Source organism: Anomaloglossus baeobatrachus, chromosome 1 (genome assembly GCF_048569485.1).
Source record: "Anomaloglossus baeobatrachus isolate aAnoBae1 chromosome 1, aAnoBae1.hap1, whole genome shotgun sequence".
Taxonomy (NCBI): domain Eukaryota; kingdom Metazoa; phylum Chordata; class Amphibia; order Anura; family Aromobatidae; genus Anomaloglossus; species Anomaloglossus baeobatrachus.
The window spans coordinates 732,884,446-732,909,650 of NC_134353.1; positions in this window are offsets into that span (position 1 = coordinate 732,884,446).

A 25,205-nucleotide genomic window follows, 5' to 3' on the forward strand; every position below is an offset into this window, starting at 1 on the left:
TATAGCCCCCTTGTGATGGCACACGTTCCCCTGTGCTGCCTATGGCCCCCTATGGATTGCATACATTCCCCTGTGCTGCCTATGGCCCCCTATGGATTGCATACATTCCCCTGTGCTGCCTATGGTCCCCTATGGATTGCACACGTTCCCCTGTGCGGCCTATGGCCCCCTATGGATTGCATACATTCTCCTGTGCTGCCTATGGCCCCCTATGGATTGCATACATTCCCCTGTGTTAGATAGCGCCCCCATGCTGCTGCCCATGGCCCCTATATATCGCACAAGTCCCCCTGTGTTAGATATTGCCCCCATGGTGCTGCCCATGGCCCCTATATAGATCGCACAAGTCCCCCTGTGTTAGATATCGCCCCCGTAGTGCTGCCCATGGCCCCTATATAGATCGCACAGGTCCCCCTGTGTTAGATATCGCCCCCATAGTGCTGCCCATGGCCCCTATATAGATCGCACAAGTCCCCCTGTGTTAGATATCGCCCCCATAGTGCTGCCCATGGCCCCTATAGATCGCACAAGTCCCCCTGTGTTAGATATCGCCCCCATAGTGCTGCCCATGGCCCCTATAGATCGCACAAGCCCCCCTGTGTTAGATATCGCCCCCATAGTGCTGCCCATGGCCCCTATAGATCGCACAAGTCCCCCTGTGTTAGATATCGCCCCCATAGTGCTGCCCATGGCCCCTATAGATCGCAAAAGTCCCCCTGTGTTAGATATCGCCCTCATAGTGCTGCCCATGGCCCCTATAGATCGCACAAGTCCCCCTGTGTTAGATATCGCCCCCATAGTGCTGCCCATGGCCCCTATATAGATCGCACAAGTCCCCCTGTGTTAGATATCGCCCCCAGGCTGCTTCCCATAGTAAAATAAAACACTCTTTCCTTACCTCCTCCAGCGCTGATCTCCCTCCGTGCTTCTCTTCCTTACTTCCTGGTTCTCAGTGCGGTCATGTGATCGGCACAGCAGACTGAGATCTCTGCGTGCCTGATCACAGTGGAATCAGGGACACGGGGAGAAACGCTGGAGGGGGTAAGTAAAGCTTTTTTATTTTAGAATGAGCAGCAGCCTGGGGGCCAAATCTAATACAGGGGGGGCATGTGCAATCACAGGGGGGCAAAGGGACAAATAATATGCACCGCTCCCCACCCCGTCACTGCGGTGCGATTTCAGCACCACCGGAGATGGACAGCGGCTTTGCATATTATATGAGCGGGAGCAGGAGATCAAACGCTGCCGCCGCAGTGTTCACCTGCCTCCAGCACAGCGCCCCCACCTCCCCTGGACCTGCAGTGTACATATATATATAGCCCCCCCCGTATATTCGGCTTATAAGACGCACCCCCTACTTTCCCCCAAAATTTGGGGAACAAAAGTGCGTCTTATAAAGCGGAAAAATACAGTAAATATCGGGTAACCAAGGTAAGGGCTTCTTGGTTACCTGCTGTTTACCATGGTTACCAGCGTCCGCAGAAGCCGGCTCCTGCTGCCTGCACATTTAGTTGTTGCTCTGTCGCTGTCACACACAGCGATGTGTGCTTCACAGCGGAAGAGCAACAACTAAAAAATGGTCCAGGACATTCAGCAACAACCAGCGACCTCACAGCAGGGGCCAGGTTGTTACTGGATGTCACACTAAGCAACATCGCTAGCAAGTTGTGCCTCAGCAGCGATGTTGCTAGCGATGTTGCTTAGTGTGACGGTACCTTAACGCTGCTACTTGTCTGCCAGTGGCCTCCAGCAATCCTGTTATCTTTTATTGTCTTTATTCCTGATACACTTCTGTGGTCACCAGTCTTTGGTTACGCTGCCATCTGCCCATACTGTTCAGGTTATGTTCGTCCATTATGTACTACTAGAAGGTGGCCCGATTCTACGCATTGGGTATTCTAGAATTTACGTATTGTGTAGTTCATGTATGATTTTTGTTATAGATATAGATATAGATATATATATATATATCTATATATATAGATGTTGTTGTGTGTAGTTACCAAGTGTTTGTGTAGGTTGCTGTACATGTTCTGGGTGTTGTCTGGGTGTGGCGGGGGGTGAGAGCGGTGTTGTATGTGTGTTGCGTTGTTTGTGGAGCGCTGTGTGTCTGTCGCGTTGTGTGTGTGTGTGTTGCGCGGTTTGTGTGGGTGTGGTGTGTTTTGGGGGGAGGTATGTTTTGTGCAATGTGTGTGTTGTGCGGTATGTGCGTATATTTATGTATGCCGCGGTGTTTGTGTGTTGGGTGTTGTGTGTGTGCAGCGTTGTCTGTGTGTGTGGGTGTCTGTGTATGGCGGTGTTTGTGGTTCCGTGTGTGTGTGTGTGTGTGTGTTGGGGGGAGGTGTGCACCTCCCATCGTGCTCCATCCCCCATGCTGCGCACCCCCCATCATGCCCAATCCCCTATGTTGCGCATTCCCCATCGTGCTCCATCCCCCATGCTGTGCACTCCCCATCGTGCTCCATCCCCCATGCTGCGCACTCCCCATCGTGCTCCATCCTCCATGCTGCGCACTCCCCATCGTGCTCCATCCTCCATGCTGCGCACTCCCCATCATGCTCCATCCCCCATGCTGCGCACCCCCCATCGTGCTACATCCCCCATGCTGCGCACCCCCCATCGTGCTACATCCCCCATGCTGCGCACTCCCCATCGTGCTACATCCCCCATGCTGCGCACTCCCCATCGTGCTACATCCCCCATGCTGCGCACCCCCCAGCGTGCTACAACCCCCATCGTGCTACATCCCCATCGTGCTACATCCCCCATGCTGCGCACTCCCCATCGTGCTACATCCCCCATGCTGCGCACCCCGCCATCGTGCTCCATCCGCCATGCTGTGCACTCCCCATCGTGCTACATCCGCCATGCTGCGCACTCCCCATCGTGCTACATCCCCCATGCTGCGCACTCCCCATCGTGCTACATCCCCCATGCTGCGCACTCCCCATCGTGCTACATTCCCCATGCTGCACACCCCCCATCGTGCTACATCCCCCATCGTGCTACATCCCCCATGCTGCGCATTCCCCATCGTGCTACATCCCCCATGCTGCGCACCCGCCATCGTGCTCCATCTGCCATGCTGCGCACTCCCCATCGTGCTACATCCCCCATGCTGCGCACTCCCCATCGTGCTACATCCCCCATGCTGCGCACCTCCCCATCGTGCTACATCCCCCATGCTGCGCACTCCCCATCGTGCTACATCCCCCATGCTGCGCACTCCCCATCGTGCTACATCCCCCATGCTGCACACTCCCCATCGTGCTACATCCCCCATGCTGCGCACTCCCCATCGTGCTACATGCCCCATGCTGCGCACTCCCCATCGTGCTACATCCCCCATGCTGCTCACTCCCCATCGTGCTACATCCCCCATGCTGCGCACCCCCCATCGTGCTCCATCCCCCATGCTGCGCACCCCCCATCGTGCTACATCCCCCATGCTGCGCACTCCCCATCGTGCTACATCCCTCATGCTGTGCACTCCCCATCGTGCTACATCCCCCATGCTGCGCACCCCATCGTGCTACATCCCCCATGCTGCGCACCCCCCATCGTGCTACATCCCCCATGCTATAATAGTTCTCCTATTATACTCAGAGAGGAGTATAATAGGAGGACTGTAATAGGAGGAGTAGTCCTGGGGGGAGAGGAGTATAATGCCGGCTCCCTGCACATGTGTACCGGGAGCCGGTGTACACTGGTAACTATGATACACATCGGGTAACTAAGGGACCTTAGGTACCCGATGTGTATAATGGTTACCAGCGTTCACGGGCTCCGTCAAGATCCCAGCATCGCAAGGTTATGTCTGGCGCTGCTGGGATCGTGACGGAGCCGGTGTACACTGGTAACTATGATACACATCGGGTAACCAAGGGACCTTAGTTACCCGATGTGTATAATGGTTACCAGCGTTCACGGGCTCCGTCAAGATCCCAGCATCGCAAGGTTATGTCTGGCGCAGCTGGGATCGTGACGGAGCCGGTGTAGAAGCAAGCGATATCCCAGGATGTTGTGAGTGTGTGGATGTGATGTGTGAGGTGTGTGTGAGAGTGAGTGTGATCTGATGTGTGTGTGTGTGTACTCACCTGGGAGTCGGAGCTCCGTGTCAGTTGGGCCAGAGCAAGCGTGCATTGCGTGAGGGGGGCGGGGCCTTCAGAGAGCCGGGGCGAGAGGCCAATCCGTGTGGGGGAGCGGGGCCATGGCGAGCCCAGCGGCCAATCAGCTTTGTGTCACCGTAAGGACACAATTTTGGAGCATGACAGACAGACAGACAGACAGAATAAGGCAATTATATATATAGATAACTCTACCCATCTCCTTCATCTGTCTGCTAATCCCTGGACTTTATTAAACTGTAATTTTTACATTTTTTTGTGTCTGTGTTCTGCATGCTCCACCTGGCTGTTGCATTGGGGCAGCGGAATAAGAGGATTTACCGCCACTGTACGAGCCGGCCTCTTATCAAACAAAGTATGCTGTTATAAGTTTAACAATCAATTTAAGAATGTTTTATAATATTTAGTCTGCACCACATTCTTGTTCTGGACTTGTAAACTAATCCTCATTTTTGAGGAGCTGTATGCACTGAATGGAAGGGGTCTTTGTTAACTCTTTTTTCTGGCTTTGCTGAAAACTCGTGCCATTTTGTTCCCTAAACCTTTCTTTTTAGACAAAGCTTGTGCATGTATATGAAAACAATTGTTCCTCAGTTTGGCATTAATTTAAAACAGTTTTCATCTGATGATTAATTTATACAAAATGTTATTTGTATGGTATTTGCAGAGATGTGTTTGCTGATATCTTTCTTTTGAAGATGCAGTTCTCCTGCTAAGCCATTAGATGTCATGAGGTACATGTATGCAACATCACATAACTGTTCTTACTATTTAGTTGAGCCTCTTTATGATGTATCACTAAACATTGGTAAAGCTTATGTAATTAAAGGTTATTTAATAAAAAGTATATTATTTGAAGTACAATTTCAGTTTAAAAGTTAGCCTGAAAAATATAAAGAAGTATAGTTAATTCTAGAGAAGAGAGGATTGCTCGAAATTCAAATTTGCTGGCTTCATCAAACTTTCCCAAAGAATTTGATTTGCTGTGAATAAATTTACCAAAAATCCCAATACTGCAAAGCTCCAATTGCCTAAAAACTATGTGACTCACATTCTGAGGTCGACAGCATTATTAAATGGAACCTGTCAGCAGAAATTTCGTAATAAACCTAAAAGATTCCCCCTCGCAGCTCCTGGGCTGCATTCTAGCAAGGTTCCTGTTGCTATTCTGCCCCCTTTGAGAACTAATAGTTTATAAAGTCTTACTTTTTGTATGCAAATATTTTTTTCTGTACATGAAGCGGGCTTTCTGGCGTCCGTTATTCTGCCTCCTGCCGCTTTACGCCGTCCCCATTGCTCCATACTGAGGATGCCGCCCCGTGCTCCCGAGGTCTCGCGCATTCGCCGTGGCACTCTCCCGGTAACGTGCACTGTGAACAGTGTGACCGCTGGTGACGTGATTGCGCAGGCGTGAGATTATGGGCGGTGCTGTGATTGTCATCAGCAAGTACCCGCCCATAATCTCATGCCTGCGCTTTCCCCTCTGCCTCCACCGTTCTGTGCAAGCGCTGCCAGATGAACCCACGTCACCTCTTACCCATGTTTCCTTGGAGCAGGAAATAGATGGGAGGAGTGGAGCACACCACCGATCAACAGGGTTCATATGGCCAGCGCTTGCACAGAACGGTGGAGGCAGAGGGGAAAGCGCGGGCACGAGATTATGGGCGGGTACTTGCTGATGACAGTCACAGCGCCGCTCATAATCTCACGCCTGCGCAATCACATCACCAGCGGTCACACTGTGCACAGTACCGCGAGAGTGGCACGGTGCATGCACGAGACCTCGGGAGCATGGGGCGGCGTCCTCGGTATGGAAATGAGCTATGGTTGACGGCGTAAAGCGGCAGGAGGCAGAATAATGGACGCCAGAAAGCCCGCCCCCGTGTACAGAAAAAAATATTTGCATACAAAAAAGTAAGACTTTATAAACTATTTATTTAGTTCTCAAAGGGGGCAGAATAGCAACAGGAACATTGCTAGAATGCAGCACAGGAGCTGCAGATGGGGAATCTTTTAGATTTATTACGAAATTTCTGCTGACAGGTTCCCTTTAACATCCAAGTGGCCTCAACCTGTCTAAGGCAGCGCTCACATCAGCGGTATTTTGCTGCAAAACTGGATCTGTCACAAATGCGTTTCATTTCATTTAATTTCTAATGGGATCGCAGCAAGATGCAGTCACATGCGGTTGCGCATGCGCCTATTTTTTTTTTTCCCAAACTATGAACTTTGGCACATGCACCATTTCTTTTTTTCCCACGATCTGACCTCTAGTAGCCTATGCAGCTACATATCTTTCCCGTGGCTTGCTAGTCCAGTAGAGAATGTCCATGAGTTCTACACTAACACTCCTACTAAACATTTCCCTTATTTTAGAAAGATTTGCTGTTTCACATAACAGACACTTAATATAGAGTTTATTTCTCAATATATTTTTATCAATATTATTTTTTTTCTTTTGTCTTAACTATTAATTGATTTGTCTTATATACTTGTTTCCAGTAATGGACAATACAAACACATTAGTAGTTTTTTTTCTATTTCATATACTTTTCATTTCTAACATATCATTATACCAGATGACTTACATTTGTCATTTTTCTCAGACTCTTGGGGTGGAACTTTGGGTTTGTTCTCCTTATCCATCTCACAAGATCCAGTCTTCATGATTAGTGATGAGCGAGTACTAAAAAGCTCGGGTGCTCGAGGCTCGGGCCGAGCATCCCAAGATACTCATGTACTCGGCCCGAGCACCGAGCCCAATGTTATCCTATGGGAGACCCGAGTATTTTTATGAAATGACCCCTGGCAGCATGTAGAAACCCTAAAAATGTCACAAAAGTCTCAGAAGAGTGCTCAAATGACATGGCAACAGCATGGGGAAGACCCCTTGAAGCATTTATCACTCAAAAGTCACAGCTGTGAACAATTTTGTCCGCGTTTTACGCCATTTTTACGGACTCACCAGAAAACCTTCCAAAATGACACCAAAATGAATTTTCATGGCGGAAATCTTAAGGGCACATACCCAATAGTGAGATAGAGCTGGTGTATGTTACTTTTTGAGATTAATACATGAAAGATTTTACGTAAAACATTGTGTGGCACTCCGATGTCCAAAACGCACGTTTTGTGATTTTTACTAGCGATGTCGGTCATTTTTTTTTTCATTCTATCTCCCGTCGGTCGGTCTCGCTCTGTCAGTCTCTCTCTGTCTTGTCTGTCCCCCTCTCACAGTCTGTCGGTCATTCTCCCCCCTCTCTCTTACTTACCGTTCCCCGATCACTGCCGCGGCGCTGCACGGCTGTTCACTAAACTCCGGCGGCATTTCCTCTTTGGAAAAAGCCGGCCGCTCATTAAACAATCTCGTATTCCCTACTTTCCTGCTTTTCGGCGCCTATGATTGGTTGCAGTGAGACACGCCCCCACGCTGAGTGACAGGTGTCTCACTGCACCCAAACACAGCAGCCGGTGTGTGTGTGTATACTGTGCAGTGAAATAAATAATTAAATAATTAAAAAAAACGGCGTGCGGTCCCCCCAATTTTAATACCAGCCAGATAAAGCCATACGGCTGAAGGCTGGTATTCTCAGGATGGGGAGCTCCACGTTATGGGGAGCCCCCCAGCCTAACAATATCAGTCAGCAGCCGCCCAGAATTGCCGCATACATTAGATGCGACAGTTCTGGGACTGTACCCGGCTCTTCCCGATTTGCCCTGGTGCGTTGGCAAATCGGGGTAATAAGGAGTTATTGGCAGCCCATAGCTGCCAATAAGTCCTAGATTAATCATGTCAGGCGTCCCCCCGAGATTCCTTCCATGATTAATCTGTAAATTACAGTTAAAAAACACACACACACGAAAAATCCTTTATTAGAAATAAAAAACACTAACAAAGTCCCTCATCACCAATTTATTAACCCCGACAAACCCTCCATGTCCGGCGTAATCCACGGACGTCCAGCTGTGCTGCATGAAGGTGACAGGAGCTGCAGAATTCACCGCCGCTCCGGTCAGCTTCACACAGCAACTGAGGTGAGTATAGCGATCAGCTGAGTTGTCACTGAGGTTACCTGGATGCAGCGGTGGCCGCGGGTAACCTCAGTGACAGCTCAGCTGATCGCACTACTCACCGCCGCTCCAGTCAGCTCCATGCAGCAACTGAGGTGAGTATAGCGATCAGCTGCTGTCACTGAGGTTACCCGCGGCCACTGCTGGATCCAGCGGTGGCCGTGAGTTACCTGACTGACAGCAGCTGATCGCGCTACTCACCTCAGTTGCTGTGTGAAGCTGACAGAAGCGGCGGTGTATTCTGCAGCTCCTGTCACCTGAATGTAGCAGAGCTGGACGCGACGCTGGAGGACTGTGGATTACGCCGGACATGGAGGGTTTGTCGGGGTTAATAAATTGGTGATGAGGGACTTTGTTATTGTTTTTTATTTCTAATAAAGGATTTTTTCAGGTGTGTGTGTTTTTTAACTGTAATTTACAGATTAATCATGGAAGGTTTCTCGGGGAGACGCCTGACATGATTAATCTAGGATTTAGTGGCAGCTATGGGCTGCCATTAACTCCTTATTACCCCGATTTGCCAACGCACTAGGGTAAATCGGGAAGAGCCGGGTAGAGTCCCAGAACTGTCGCATCTAATGTATGCGGCAATTCTGGGCGGCTGCTTACTGATATTGTTAGGCTGGGGGGCTCCCCATAACGTGGAGCTCCCCATCCTGAGAATACCAGCCTTCAGCCGTATGGCTTTAGCTGGCTGGTATTAAAATTGGGGGGGACCGCACGCCGTTAATTATTTATTTATTTATTTTACTGCACAGTATAGACACGCCCACCGGCTGCTGTGATTGGGTGCAGTGAGACACCTGTCACTCAGCGTGGGGGCGTGTCTCACTGCAACCAATCATAGGTGCCTGTGGGCGTGGAAAGCAGGTAATATGAGATGGCTGTGTACAGAGCACAGCGCGCCCGCCGGTATAAAGGCTTGGTCACGCTGTGCAGGCCAGCCAATCACTGCAATTCCACAACTAACAGGGCTGTGGCATTGCAGTGGTCTGCCAGCCAATCCCTGCATGAGGGCTGGCTCTCAAAAGAGCGCCAACATGCAGGGATGAAGACCACGAGTACAGCACGAGTATCGCGAGATTACTCGGTCCCCGCCGAGTAGCCCGAGTACAGTGATACTCGTGCGAGTACCGAGTAGTAACAAGCATACTCGCTCATCACTATTCATGATCCATTCTTTTTGGGTTTGAACCTTATTGAGTATACAAATGAGATAATAAAAAAGGTTTTAATATTTTTTAATAAGATATATCTACACATAAATTATTTTTTTATTTTATTATTTTACAGATGTGACGTATAATACTACAAATTATCTTGTATTTTTAATTGTATGTTTAAATACATCTTTATTAATGTATTCTGACATCACACCTGACCGGTATTGATGCACCCCTTTTCTTGAATGTTCTAGCACACATCTTTGTTTCTATATATGCCCCCTATATTTGTAAGATGTCTGTATATGATTTATCTTGCGGAAAAAGCCATAAGGCTTTGAAACAAGTTGACAAATAAAATCATTTCTACTACATGGATCTCCTTTTCTGTGGCAGAGCAGACTTCTGACCCTTTTCACTCCAACTTTGTACTGCATTTTTACATGGGTTCAGCTGCAGCCATACTTACACCATTATAGTGGTTGTGACTCTCACAACCGCAGCAGGTGAGTCTACCCTTACAGCAATTTGCTAACAATAGTTTTAGGATAAAACCCTATTTGCGCTAACTGTGTCTTCCAGCAACTATAAACCTATAAACCTAGTTTAACAGACAGCCTAACTTTCCAGTTTGAACTGACTTTACAAAAATGTTGTGCCGTTCCAAAGTGACTGAAACCCTCCGGCAGCAGGTTGTCCAGATGAAAGCTAAAGGGTTGACCCCATCAGCCATAGCAAGAGAAGTTGGTCATTTCAAGTCTTTTATTTGGAGAATAATGCTTCTTTACTACATCACAAACTCTTTCAAGTCCCCCAAGAAAGCTGGTTGCTCTCGAAAGACAAATGCAAGAAAGGACAGGATAATGTAGATACTTTCCATGGGTAATCGTTTCAACACTGCAGCTGGAATTGCTCACTACCTTCAGCACTGAACAAGGGTAAGGATCTGTCTCATCTTACAGTGTCAAGACGTTTAAGAGCATTTGGACTGAAAGCCTACTCTGCAGTGATCAAATCTCTCATTAGCAGAAAGAATCAATAGTCTAGACTATTAAGAATACTCCTTGATCCTCCATTCCCCTCCTCTTCTCCCCCTTCCCTATTGAAATTTTTCCCATCACCTTACCCCATTTCTTATCCTACCCACTCCTTCCTTAGAAATCTGCTTTAAGGAAATATTTTTTTTGCTTTAATTCATCTGCTAATGATTCATTCTATTTCCTGCATCATTTCCCCTTTAAAATTTAATAAAAATTTCTGGAACACAAAAGTCTAGACTAAAATTAAATAATCCACAGTTCATTTTAGTGATGAAAGCAAGTTTATTTTATTTGGGTCTGATGTGAAACATTATGTTTGTCAACAAACTGGTGAAAGACTGAAACCAAATTGTGTTAAGAAGTCAGTGAAAGGTGGTGGAGAAAGTGTTTTGGTTTGGGGAATGTTTTCTGCAGCAGGAGTTGGACCTCTCATACAGCTATATGGCAGAGTGAATGCAAAAGTGTATCAGACCCTTCTTCAACAACACATGGTTCCTTAATTGCGTTCAGCACTCAATCAGCCATCAATTGTCATGCAGGACAATGCCCCCTGTCACACAGCAGAACAGGTAAAGCAGTTCCTTGAAATAGAAAACATTCAAACAATGAATGGCCAACCCAGAGTCCTATTCTAAACCCAATAGAAAACCTCTGGAAAATCCTTGGTGACAAAGTTATGGCTAAGGCTAAGTTCACATTTCCGCTAAAATCTATCAGTCACAATCCGCTGCTCTTGTAAACAACGGAATCCGTTTAGCGGATTCCGCTGCTCCCATAGACTTGTATGAGCAGCGGATTGTGACTGATGATGCTGCGTTGCACCCTCCGCCCGACTGATCAGTCGTGGAACGACTGACCGCCGGGCGGGGGGAACGCAGCATGTAACGTTTTTTGAGCAGCAAGATCCGTCGGATTTCGCTGTGCATGCTCTCTGGCTCCCTGCACACGTCACCAGCTTTGGTTGGTTACCCGATATTTACCCTGGTTACGGTGCAAGGAGCCAGCGCTAAGCGGTGTAGGCCCGTAACCAAGGTAAATATTGGGTAACCAAGGTAAACATCGGGTGCTTTGCTGTTACCCGATATTTAGGCTGGTTACGTGTGCAGGGAGGCCGACACTTCCCCGCTCGGCCCCGCCCCCTCCCGCACTCCGCACATGTATGTACACACACACACACACACACACACACACCTGTCCCCAGCCATGAAGACAAGCACTGCCACTGACACCCTCGTCTGGCCCCGCCCCCCGCTCGGCTCCGCCCCCTCCCGCACTTTGCATGTGCACACACACACATACATACATACATGCACATACACACACTCACTCACACATACACTCACCTGTCCTCAGCCATGCAGACCGCAGCACTTCCACTGACATCCTCAGCACCTGGCCCCGCCCCCCGCTCGGCTCCGCCCCCTCCCGCATTCAGCATGTGTGTATACACACACACACACACTCTCACTCTCACTCACCTGTCCTGCAGTCCCTGCGGCACTGACGTCCTCAGTGCCACGGCCCCGCTCGGCTCCCCTCCCCCCCGAACTCCGCCCCCCGCACACAACGGAATCCGACAAAGAATTCTGTTCTTTGTCATCCGTTGTACAGCGTTGAACAGCGCATCAGTCACATGCATCAAGCGACGCATGTGACTGATACAAAACAACGGAAATGTGAACTTAGCCTAAGAAAGCCACAACAGTCAAAGAACTGTGGAAGAGACTGGAAGAAGAGTGGGCCAAAATCACACCAGAGCAATGTGAGAGACTACACTGGGTGCAGAATTATTTGGCAAGTTGTATTTTAGCGGATTTTTTTATTATTGATCAACAACTATGTTCTTAATCAACCCAAAATCAACCCAAAAGACTAAATATCAAAGCTTAATATTTTTGGCAGTTGGAGTGGGTTTTCTTTAGATTTGGCTATCTTAGGAGGATATCTGTTTCTGCAGGGAACTATTACAGTGCAGAATTATTAGGCAACTTAATAAAAACCAAATATATTCCCATCTCACTTGTTTATTTTCACAAGGTAAACCAATTTAACTGCACAAAATTTAGAAATAAACATTTCTGACATGCAAAAGAAAACCCAAAAAACTTAGTGACCAATATAGCCACCTTTCATTATGATGACACTCAACAGCCTACCATCCATAGATTCTGTCAGTTGCTTGATCTGTTTACGATCAACATTGCATGCAGCAGCCACCACAGCCTCCCAGACACTGTTCCGAGAGGTGTACTGTTTTCCCTCCCTGTAGATCTTACATTTTATGAGGGACCACAGGTTCTCTTTGGGGTTCAGATCAGGTGAACAAGGGGGTCATGTCATTATTTTTTCATCTTTTAGACCTTTACTGGCCAGCCACGCTGTGGAGTAGTTTGATACATGTGATGGAGCATTGTCCTGCATCAGAATCATGTTTTTTTTAATGATACTGACTTCTTCCTGTACCACTGCTTGAAGAAGTTGTCTTCCAGAAACTGGCAGTAGGTCTGGGAGTTGAGCTTCACTCCATCCTCAACCCGAAAAGGTCCCACAAGTTTATCTTTAATGATACCAGCCCATACCAGTACCCCACCTCCACCTTGCTGGCGTCTGAGTCGGAGTGGAGCTCTCTGCCCTTTACCGATCAGCCTCTAGCCCATCCATCTGGCCTATCAACAGTCATTCTCATCTCATCAGTCCATAAAACCTTTGAAAAGTCAGTCTTAAGATATTTCTTGGCCCAGTCTTGACGTTTTATCTTATATTTCTTGTTCAAAGGTGGTCGTTTTTTAGCCTTCCTTACCTTGGCCATGTCCCTGAGTATGGCACACCTTGTGATTTTTGATACTCCAGTAACGTTGCAGCTCTGAAATATTGCCAAACTGGTGGTAAATGGCATCTTGGCAGCTTCACGCTTGATTTTCCTCAATTCATGGGCAGTTGTTTAGCACCTTTTTTGTTCAACACACTTCTTGCAACCCTGTTGGCTATTTGCCATGAAACCCTTTGATGTTCGATTGTCACGCTTCAAAAGTTTGGCAATTTCAAGACTGCTGCATCCCTCTGCAAGACATCTCACAATTTTGGACTTTTCAGAGCCCGTCAAATCTCTCTTCTGACCCATTTTGACAAAGGAAAGGAAGTTGCCTAATAAGTCTGTGTGGCGCCCCTGACCTAGTCAGGCACCACTGAGTGCTGCACCCATGCTGGGGCAGTACTTCCAGGTAATCCTGAAGGCTGGAAAAGGGTGTGTACGCACAGACACATAGCAACCAGGTCTCCTCCCACACCTTAGAGGGGACCCTTGGGTAAACCTACGAGGGGGCGTTCCTCCACATCTCAGCTAGGGGTGGAGTGGAGGGTCTGGAGGCTAAGGTGGCAGTGGCTGTAAGGAAAGTAGAAGAGTTAGTCAGTCTGGTAGCAGAAGGCGCAGAAAGGAGAAGGAGGGACGCGCACTGACACACTACTCAGACCCTGCCCGTGAAGTAGCCGTTATTGGGGGATAACGGTCACCAGCAAGTTGGACAGAAAGACGCTGAGGAAGTCAGCTGGTCATGTACGGAGACTTCTGGTGACTAGGCACGCACGGTGAACAGGTCCCTAGAGTGGACATTCATTTAGTGGTCTGCTAAACCTGCCGGTGGGGGGGGTCACAAGTCCCACAACAACCAACTAGAGTATCAGCAGCAACGAGGGGGCCCATAAGGAGGATCGAGCCTGGAGCCATCTTCCTTGGTCCACGCTGTCAGCAAACGGGCCAAAAAGGGGAGAAAAGGCAGTAGCGACTTCCCTGGATAAATCCCACGGTACTTCAAGTCAGGGGTTATCCGAAACAAGAAGTGCTAGGAAGGCGAGTTAACGGTTACCCTTAGACCAGTCCAAAGGATACCTGGTTCCACTTGGTTGAATCTCAGCATCTCCCGGGTTTCTCACAACAAAACATCTGAATAAGAGTAAACAAGTTGAAGGACTTTCTGGACTGCGACTGAGTTATTCTGCGACCTGTTGTTCCACACACCCGAGTCCCTGGGGCCAGCCTCACTCATGAGAGGCCACACCACCCAACTGCAGACCCCATCCTCCCCAGATGCTCGTTAAACCTGCAGTGGCAGTCACCCATACTCTGACCACAAACCGTGAGTGGCACCACGACTCCCATGTAAATAAACCTGACATACCTGTTGCCAGCGGTAATTAGGTGGAGCCCGTATGGCGTCCCAGAAGGTGGAGTGATGTCCCTGAGGTGACCACTACAGGTGGGCGACACATCATCTGGTGTCACGAACAGGAGCAAGGAATAGACCTGTTACCATTTTGATACTGTTTAAAGTGCGCGGTTTTAAAAGTTGCAGCCTGCGCAGAAGAAGAGTAACCGCCCACGAAGAGGTGTAGCTGACCCAGAACCCCCGGAGCGCTGTGACATAGTGACCCGAGAAGTTAAGGGCGGATCTGTCCCTGGACTGTGGGGACGTCTCAGTCCAGAGGGAGGAGAACAGCCAGAAACGAAACTAGGACTGAGGTGTGACGATAACCTGATGAGCAGCGACAGAGAGAGGATGGCGTCTGCAATAGGTGACCAGGAAGACCAGGGTTGGACCAGGCCCGTGACCGCAGAGGATTTGGTGGAAGAAGTGGGAAGAATTGCCGATGGTATGGAAGAGGCAAGAGATAGCCGCTTGGAAGAAGAAGACGATAATGGCAATTAGAAACCTGCGGTTGTCGGTGCAGCGAGGCCCACCAGGAGATGCCGCCCAAGCCCAGCTAGAGTCATCATCAGCAATGGCAACTCTGCTGCTGGATATCTCCGGCCCAACCTTGGGTGAGTCCCACACCGCCCCTGCCCAACCTGGTGTGCTGACCCCGCCAGTGTTGTCACTAGGGCTAATGTGATGCCCGAGGCAATGTCTGATGCGACACTTGATGCGATGCCCGAGGCAATGTCTGATGCGACGCCTGATGCGATGCCCGAGGTGATGTCTGATCCGACGTCCGGTGCGATGCCTGATGCGACACCCACGGCCAGACCAGACCAGGCCGCAATGCCTCCTGTCCTGGCCAGACCAGACCAGGCCGCAACACCTCCTGTCCTGGCCAGACAAGACCAGGCCGCAACGCCTCCTGTCCCGGCCGGACCAGACCAGGCCGCAACGCCTATTGTCCCAGTAGCCCGACCAGCGGTGGTCACAGCGCCCCAGTCGCTGACTGAGAGCGCTGGGTTCCACATCCTGACCTGAAGCGGTCACAGCACCCTCTCCGCTGGAGAGGGACTCCTCATCCTACCTGGATGATGAAAGCTCATCCCCAGAGCTGCTCCTTGCCCATCCGGAGGAGGTCGCAGCACCTTTTGCGAGAAAGGGAGGCCCTGAGGTTGCGCTGCTGTTCCCCCAAAGACCAGAAGAGGTTGCAGCACCCTCCACCAGGCAGGGAGAAGAGGACTTATGGCCATCATTGCTGATCCCCAGCCGGCCAGAGGAGGAAGCAGCACCCTTTGCGAGAAAGGGAGACCCCGAGGTCGCGCTGCTGTCCCCAACGACCAGAGGAAGATGCAGCACTCCCTGCCAGGGAGGAAGACCTGGTTACATATAGCCCCGGCATGTATGTGACCTGGTTACCTGCTGATGACCAGGTGATGGTGATGCGGAGTCCAGCCCGCAGAGGACAGCGGCGTGTGAGATCCAGACAGCCCCTTAAGAAGCTCACCCTAGAGAGAGAGCAAGTGGAGGCCAGGGACCTGCAGGAAAATCAGTCCCTGCGTCAGGCCAGGCACCAGGCCAGAGGTACCCTCTACCGTGGGGTAGTGGAGGAATTCAACTGCCACACAGGGTACGGGTTTATTGTAGAAACAGGAGTAAGAAGAGGGATCTTTGTCTCCAGAAGGGACGTGCAGTCCCACCTACAGCGGGGTCACCCTGATCGTGATCTCTATGTGGGGGATGTGGTAAAATACACAAGGCATATGGGAGAGAGAGGTTGGTTTGCCTTGGACATGGTTCAATGTCCGAAGGAAACCTCAGTGAGCTCAGACTCCATCCCCACTGCTTCTACCAAGTTCCCAGAGTCACCACCACCAGGGGACGCCCATAATGTCAATGTAAATGCAAATGAAGACACCCAAGCAGCAACCTCCAGGTATTAGAGCACTGAAAATAAGAGCCCTGTTCTTGAGAGGAGAAAATCAGTGTAGTCTAAAATGTTTTATAAAGAACCTGCTTAGTTTAAAAATGTTTGACCTGTTTACAGTTAAAGCAACGTTTAAGGAAATGTGCCCACAAGAACTTTTGTGTGAACTGCTTGTGTATTGTTTTAGCACCAGGTTACGTGCACTTTTTTAAAAAAAAAAAAAAAATGGACCACAGGCTATGAACTGGCTATAGCCACAAACTCTCGCATTGTAAAAAGTTACATCAGTGGTACCAACCCACAGAGCACGCCTTTTTATGGGGCCTGGTTCTGCACCACCAGAGAGCACGCCTGTTTATGGGTCCTGGCTCTGCACCATCAGGGAGCACGCCTGTATATGGGGCCTGCTCTCCAACATATGGAAGCTGGTACGCCTGTTTATGGGGCCTACCCTACACCACCCTCTGCAGGAGAGGAAGATTGGAGGAAAGGACTGGGATAGAGCTGGCCCAGACCTGGTCACCAAAGGGACCGGTGACCTGCCTCCTGGAAGTTGCTGGGTGGGTTCAGGACTTGTGGGTGGTGGGTGGTGGTGGAATGGTACCTGGTATGTTTGAAATGTAAATGGCTCCCCTGTGTGGGAAAAGTTGTATTTAAATCTTTTCTTGTCTTTGTAGCCGGAAGACATGCTGATGATAACTAAGGGGGAATGTGGCGCCCCTGACCTGGTCAGGCACCATTGAGTGCTGCACCCATGCTGGGGCAGTACTTCCAGGTGATCCTGAAGGCTGGAATAGGGTGTGTACGCACAGACACATAGAAACCAGGTCTCCCCCACCTTAGAGGGGACCCATGGGCAGACCCAAGAGGGGGCATTCCTCCACATCTCATCTAGAGGTGGAGGGGAGGGGCTGGAAGCTAAGGTGGCAGTGGCTGTAAGGAAAGTAGAGGAGTTAGTCTGTCTGGTAGCTGAAGGTGCAGAAAGGAGAAGGAGGGACGCGCACTGACACGCTAGTCAGACCCTGCCCATGAAGTAGCCATTGGTGGGGGAGAACGGTCACCAGCAAGTTGGACAGAAAGACGCTGAGAAAGTCAGCTGGTCGTGTATGGAGACTTCTGGTGACTAGGCACGCAGATGAATCCCTGGATGAATCCCACGGTACTTCAAGTCAGGGGTTATCTGAAACAAGAAGTGCTAGGAAGACGAGTTAACGGTTACCCTTAGACCGGCCCAAAGGATACCTGGTTCCGCTTGGTTGAATCTCAGTATCGCTCGGGTTTCTCACAACAAAACATCTGAAAGTGAGTAAACAAGTTGAAAGACTTTCTGGACTGCGACTGAGTTATTCTGCGACCTGTTGTTCCACACACCCGAGTCCCTGGGGCCAGCCTCACTCACGAGAGGCCACACCACCCGACTGCAGACCCCATCAGCCCCAGACGCTCGTTAAACCGTGAGTGGCGGTCACCCATACTCTGACCGCAAACCGTGAGTGGCGTCACGACTCCCATGTAAATAAACCTTACATACCTGTTGCCAGCGGTAATCAAGTGGAGCCCCTGTGGCGTCCCAGAAGGCGGAGTGACGTCCCTGAGGCGACCGCTACAGGTGGGCGACACATAAGCACCCCTTATATAGGGTGTTGATGTCATTACCCCCCACCTCTCCCCTCCTCATTACAGAGATACACATCCCCTGATTTACTTAATTGGTAGTTGGCTCTCAAGCCTATACAGCTTGGAGTAGGACAACATGTATAAATATTATCATGTGATCAAAATACTCTTTTGCCTAATAAATTTGCACACAGTGTAGTGATGTCCTGTGGCCGCAGATGTGCTGAAGTCATTCAAAGCAAACGCCTGTACACTTCCTACTGATTGGTGACTATAGTTATATTCTTTCTCTGTCATTGTTGTTCTCAAATTATGATCATCAGGTTTTGGGAAAAATAAAGATTTTATGTTGATAAACTTTGAATCTTTTGTAAAACACTGTTCTAGTGGCATGGTGTACCCCCAAAAAACCCTTCAAATATTGATTAATGTAGATTACAATATCTCTGGAATAAAGCAAGTGAGTGATCATACACTGTTCTCTAGTTGTGTATAATTTTCATTCAGCTGAAACAAAAGTTTTCATAATCTTCTAATGATAACTATAAAATAACATTATTATTATTATTATTATTATTATTATTATTATTATTAATAATAAATTAATTTTGTAATTCTAGCATTAATTTAATGTCTCATCCTTAAAAAAAATCCATGGAAATAAAGTCATTCTTCCCCCTTAATTGCTTTCCTATATTACACTTAATTCTGGTCAAGTAGCTCTGACCCAATAGTTTAATTTAAGCTCTACAAATCAAACCTGAGTAGACAATCTTAAAATCTATGTGGAAAGTGCACACAATAGATAAAAGACTAATTTGTTAGATGAGATTTGCATACGTGTGTATTGACTTAAAAGGGATTTTTTGTCATAAACATTTATGGCAAATAAGACTGAACTCTTTCTAGGACTCACTTTTTTGCAGTCACCTATGTATCGACTTTTATCAGTAGAGTAGATAGCCACAATCGATGATATGGTCCCCATACCTGAAGAGTTTGTGGCATACCATGTGTATGACGGCAATACATCTTCAACAGCGGAGAATGAAATTTAATTTTATTTCCAAGGTAATCTTAAAACAATCTTTCCGTGAATATTTTGCAAACATTCATATTGTGAACCATGTCAAAATATGAGCTCAAGTTATCTTGCCAACACTAATATACAAACCCATATCTTTCTGCTTCAATTCATTTACAACTGTGACATACTTACCCATAGCAAGGACATGAGTTTATTTATTTAGACAAAAAAAAGTTATCCTCTTTCCACTTCGTAGGGGATAACCTGCTGAATGCTGAGGATATGTCCCCTAGAGATCTTGTGAATAGTGATGGGTGAACCTGAACGGTAAAGTTCGGGGTCTGTACCGAACACATAGTATTCATGCACATGGACCCGAACAAGACTTTTCCTGCGAAGATCGACAGTTTGGGTCCAGTTCGCGTACAGGGGCTCTAAAAAAAAAGCACATTAATAAAAAACATTATGATTATACTTACCGATCCCACGACGAATCCTGCAGACTCGCTCAGCCGCTGTCTCCTGGCCGCTTCTGCTTTCGGGTCTGATCATTAACTTACGGTGGTATTCACTGCACTGCTCATCACTTGGCAGTTTTTGGCCTTTGTTGCCCTTTTTTGGCCAGGTTCTTGGTGACGTCAGGGTTCACACGAGTCTATGAGCCATGGACTCGAATGAACTTTGACTGTCACTGTGCGAGTCTCACATCGGTATCACCCGGCACGATGCACACTCTCCTTACAGAAATGGGTCAGCTGCATGTATTTCCATGCAGCTGAGGCGCTCCTGTCAGGAGAGTGTGCGCCATGCCGGGTGATACCAATGCGAGACTCACAGGAGTCATATTCAAGCCTCAGCTGTGCACTCGGCTAAAGTTTCTGTGCAGACAAGCGTCTATACAGAGCGAGAAGCAGGCTGACAGTGACAGTGACAGTCAGAGTTCCATCAAGTCCATGGCTAAGCCATGTTACAGTGGGATTGGCAGATTAGTACCTGTGGGTATATATCCCAATCGCCAGTCGGGGCCCACCGTGCTCCAGACGGCAATGGAGCTGCTGGCAACCCGAAGGTTAGGCGGAGAAGACAGAGCTCAGTGGCTCTGAGATAACCCAGGAAACCTGGGAACCAGTCACGTGTGTAGGGAGAAGTCAGACCAGACGACAACCCAGTTAGCGTTTTGGTGTACAAGGTGCTACACCGACCACATGTGCAGGGAACACATCAGGCTGGGTGGTGGCCAGGTAGCATTGACCGGAAGACCACCGCGAAAGCGCCCTGTCGGCCACATGTGTAGGACACGTCAGGTGGTCCCCCGATTAGTGTTTCTGGTCACCTCTCGACTGGCCATGTGTGTGAAGGACACGTCAGGCCATGTGGTCACACCAGTAGCGTTGACTGGGAAGTCGATATGAGGGGAATAGGTTACACACACCCAGCCCAGGAACTCCTTGTTAACGCCACTGGCGTCCTGGGGTATGCTGTCCGTGTGAGTAGGGGGCACAACCGGACAGGAGGAGCAGCAGTCGCAGCCCAGTTAACTCCACTGGGCTGCACAAGCAGGACTGGATGGTAGGAGGTGGAAGCCCGGCGCCTGACACTAACGTGCTGAGCCACGGGTGTCTTGGCTTGACAAGCACCGGACGCCTAACCCTACCTACCACTTCCAAACAAAGGCTTATGCCACAATAAAGGCTCTAACATGGAGGTGTGCTCTGGCTGAGCAAATGTGAAGACTGCACACCTCCATGTTGTCTCCAGCCCCTTTTATAACCTGGGTCCACCCCAAACTCAGGGTGGACCACAATGGCACCTCTAGGGTCCAATAGCAGAGTGCCATGTCATCAGCGACCTCACCAGTGGCCTATCCGGAACTACCATATCATTGATGACCTCATGGCAGCCACGCCCCAAACACTTCACCAGTCATCGTCTGATGACCAATGGTGAGGTGCCGTGTCATAGGGGCGGGCCTCTGCGAGCCAGTCCGGAGTGGCCACATCATCAGGACACCTGATGTGTGTCGGCCTATCAGAGCCTGCCACCTCACGGACATACCCAGTGAGGTCCTTACCGGACCTAGCCTCGGATGCATTAAGTGCCTGAGCATGCTCTGTAGGCACAACACAGGACTTAGACACGGCACGATGTCCAAGTACCTGTGCAAAGAGGCTTTTCACACTAAGTGTAGGAGCATGCTCAGTAGCCCGAACCGAGGACTTAGCCTCAGAAATGGCACAGGCTGAGCATGCTCACTAGGCAAAATACTGAACTTAGGCTCTGGCTGGGGTAAATCGGCGCGCGCGTGTGCACTAACTGCCTCTCCACACTTAAATGTGGAGGAAGAAGCAGCCAGCTGGACTACCCGAGGCACGGCCAAAAACGGCAGTCGGCGCCTGGGCGCAACAGGAACCGCAGCAGGCTGCTTGCTGCTATGGCGGCGCCGATTCATAACAATTTCATTTTTGCTGTCCGCACGTTGCATTTTTTTTTGGCTGTGTCTTTATCGTGACCACAAAGATGCAGCATGTCAATTCTTTTGTCATTTTTCACTACATTTTTCACCCATTGAATTCAATGAGGTATGGAAAACTGCAATAAAAAATGCAAAAGCGCTTCATAGTCACGATCACCAAGCGTCTGCCATACTGCTGCCGCGACAGCTCTTTCATCCTCCAAAGCCGGCGGCTCATTAGGCACATAACATATTCCCTCCTTCCCTGCTCACCGGCGCCTATGATTGGTTGCAGGTAGACGACCCCCCCACACTGAGTGACAGCTGTCTCACTGCAACCAATCACAGCCGCCGGTGGGCGGGTCTATATTGTGCAGTAAAATAAATAAATAAATAAATAATTTTAAAAAAGCGGCATGCGGTCCCCCCAATTTTGATACCAGCCAAGGTAAAGCCAAATAGCTGAGGGTTGGTATTCTCAGGATGGAGAGCCCCACATTATGGGGAGCCCACCAGCCTAAAAATATCAGCCAACAGCCACCCAGAAATGCCACATCAAATTAGATGGAACAGTCCCGGGACTCTACCGGACTCATCCCGATTACCCTGGTGTGGTGGCAAACCGGGTAATAAGAAGTTAATGACAGCAGCCCATAGCTTCCACTAAGTCCTAGCTTAGTGATGGCAGGCATCTATGAGACACCCCGTCATCACTAAGCTGGAAGTGAAAGTAAATAAGCACAATCATCTAAAAAATCCTTTATTTAAAATAAAACACACCACTTTATTAACCCCTAAAACATCCCTCCAGGTCCGAAGTAATCCACACAAGGTTCCACAACACATCCAGCTCTGCTACATCTGAGAAACACAGCGAGTGGCCATAGAACATAACTGTTTGTTGTGGGGTCAGGCCGCAAGTGGAGTGAGCCGCGTAGGATTCAGCTGTCACCGCACATCACCTGACTGAAGTCACCGCTAATCTTGCGCTCACTTCAATCGCGGCTGGATTTGCGGTAATAGGTGGAGGACTCCAGCTATCACCGCACATCACCTGACTGGAGTCCTCCACCTGTTACCCCATATAAGGCCGTGGCTGAAGGGCACCGCGCGAGATCAGCAGTGAGTCAGGGTATGCACGGTGCCAGCTGGAGTCCTCCACTTGTGACCGCATATCAGGCTGCAGCTAAAGTGAGCCGCAAGATCAGCGATGACATCACTCATGTGATGTGCGGTGTCACCGCACATCACCTGAGTGACGTCAGCGTTAATCCTGTGGCTCACTTCAGTAGAGGCCTGATAGCTGGAGGACTTCTGTGTTTTTTTTAGACCAAAAACGCTGCTCTTTATAAAAACATTATAAAAACATTGCATCTCTGTGGTCACCACAAAGATAAAAACACTGCATCTTTGTGGTAAAAAAAAAAGATGTGCCGTGCGCACATTGCCTAAACAGGAAGTCATCAGTGTGATCCTAATGGTGGGCGTAGACTTTTAGGAGTGAAAGACAGTTTACCTGCATCCTCCTGAAGACACTTCCTGCAAGGTGAAGAGTTTGTTTGAGCAGTAAAGCAGGGGCCAACATTTTGCTAGTGAAGTGCTGTGATCTGCATTTCAAAAGTAAGAGCAATTAGGTAATTGGATCACTAGTGTGGACACCTGAAAAGCCCCAAAATTTGCATATTAAAACACAGTGGGGTGCATGTACCAGAGTGAAAGGAGGTATAACAGGTAAATACTGCTTAGACTGCAGTGTTATCTTCATGCATAGGTTTGATAATGGCACATAAGTCATGGGTAACACTATTACGATTCAAGAAATAATTCTATTAACTTAAAATATATGTATACTGTTTATAGTTAAATCACAATGTGCTGTGATTTCAAACCAGCTGTTTTTGTTATCTTAAAACACCTTATAATCTTTTACATATTGTACATAGGTGTGTACTTGAATATATACATAGATTTATGTACACAAATATTTGAATACGAAGCTGGTGAGTGTCAACAGAAGAGTAAGAAGGGAGGGAGGAGTTTGGGTGGAGAATGGAGGGGGCTATGCTAAGTGCTGGCTCACAGGCTACTGCAATGTATGATGGAATTTGTAGTATTGGAGCACAGGAAGCCTAAGGAGAGGAAGTGATAGATATACACATCAGAGCTGCAGCTGGCAGACCCCAAGTGATGATATTTGTATGATAAAGGTTTAACCCCATAGCGACGGCCTAACGTCTCAAGACGTCGGAAAAACAGGGTACTTATTCTGTTCCGACGTCTTGAGACGTCAGGCCGGAAAAAGCTTGTAGCGCCCCCCAGTGACGAAAAATCTCGGGGGTTTCAGCTACCAGAGGTAGCTGAGACCCCCAAGATTATGAATCGGGGTGTTTTTTCTGGACCCCGTTAATAAGATCACCGGTATACACCGTATACCGGCGACAACATTAAAAAAAAATTGCCGGTAAAATTGATTTATTTCTCATCTGACGTGATCAAACATGTCAGATGAGAAATAAATATGAGCCCTTAGTGCCCCCAAAGCCCCCGGTACCGGAGAGTCCCCCCACCACCCCTACCCCCCTCCGGAAAATCCAAGATGGCGCCGACGCGCGCTGAAAACTCCCGCCGCCGCCGGATCTGCATTCATTTCCCTCCGATCTGATATGATCAAACATTTCAGATCGGAGGGAAATGTCCTCCCCCTGACCCCTCCTCCGGTCCACCGGAGCCCTCTGGTCACCGGAGCCCCCTCCGGTCTCCAGAGCCGCCTCCCCCCTCCCCCCTCCGGAGCGTGCAGGATGTCGGCGTGCAGCGGCCGCATCCATCCTGCTCTTTTTGCCGCATGTGACACGTCACATGCGGTAGAAAGTTGTCCCGCCGTCACCCCCCGTCACCCCCCCCAGCCCAGCCCAGCCCCCCCCAGCCCCCGGTCTTACGTTACCTGTCTGCTGGTGCTCCGTCCCTGCGATCACGCCGCCTGCTTCTTGAAAGCTGGCGGCGCATGCGCAGAGAGCGGCTGTCAGCTGGATCCCTGCAAGCAGGGATGCTGACGTCGCTGCTGCACTGTGGACCGGGGGAGGGTGAGTATGGTAATCTGCAGCCACACTCCTCACATGGAGAGACTGCTGTTCTAGAAAATGGGGGGTAGGTTCTGTGAGCGTGCCCCTCATATTCTAGAATAAGGTTACTGCAGGTCACTCTGCCCTAGGTTGGACCGGGGCAGTGTGAGTGCAGTATTCTCAGATTACTGCACCCACACTGCTCATGGAGAGCTTGCTCTTCCAGAAAATGCGGGATACGTTCCCTGAACGTGCCCCCCATATTCTAGAAGATCCAGAGTCGGCGTGGGACCTCCAAAATGGATTACAGCGACCGAAATTTATTTATTTTCAATAAATTGGTAAAAGAGGAATGTTTCGGGGAGTTTTTTTTTCAAATAAATTTTTTTTTTGTCTTTATTTTATTCTATTACTTGACTGGGTTAGTAATGTCGGGTATCTGTTCAGATGCTGTGACATCACTAACCCCAGGGCTTGATGCCAGGTGACATTACAGCTGGTATCAACCCCATATATTACCCCGTCTGCCACC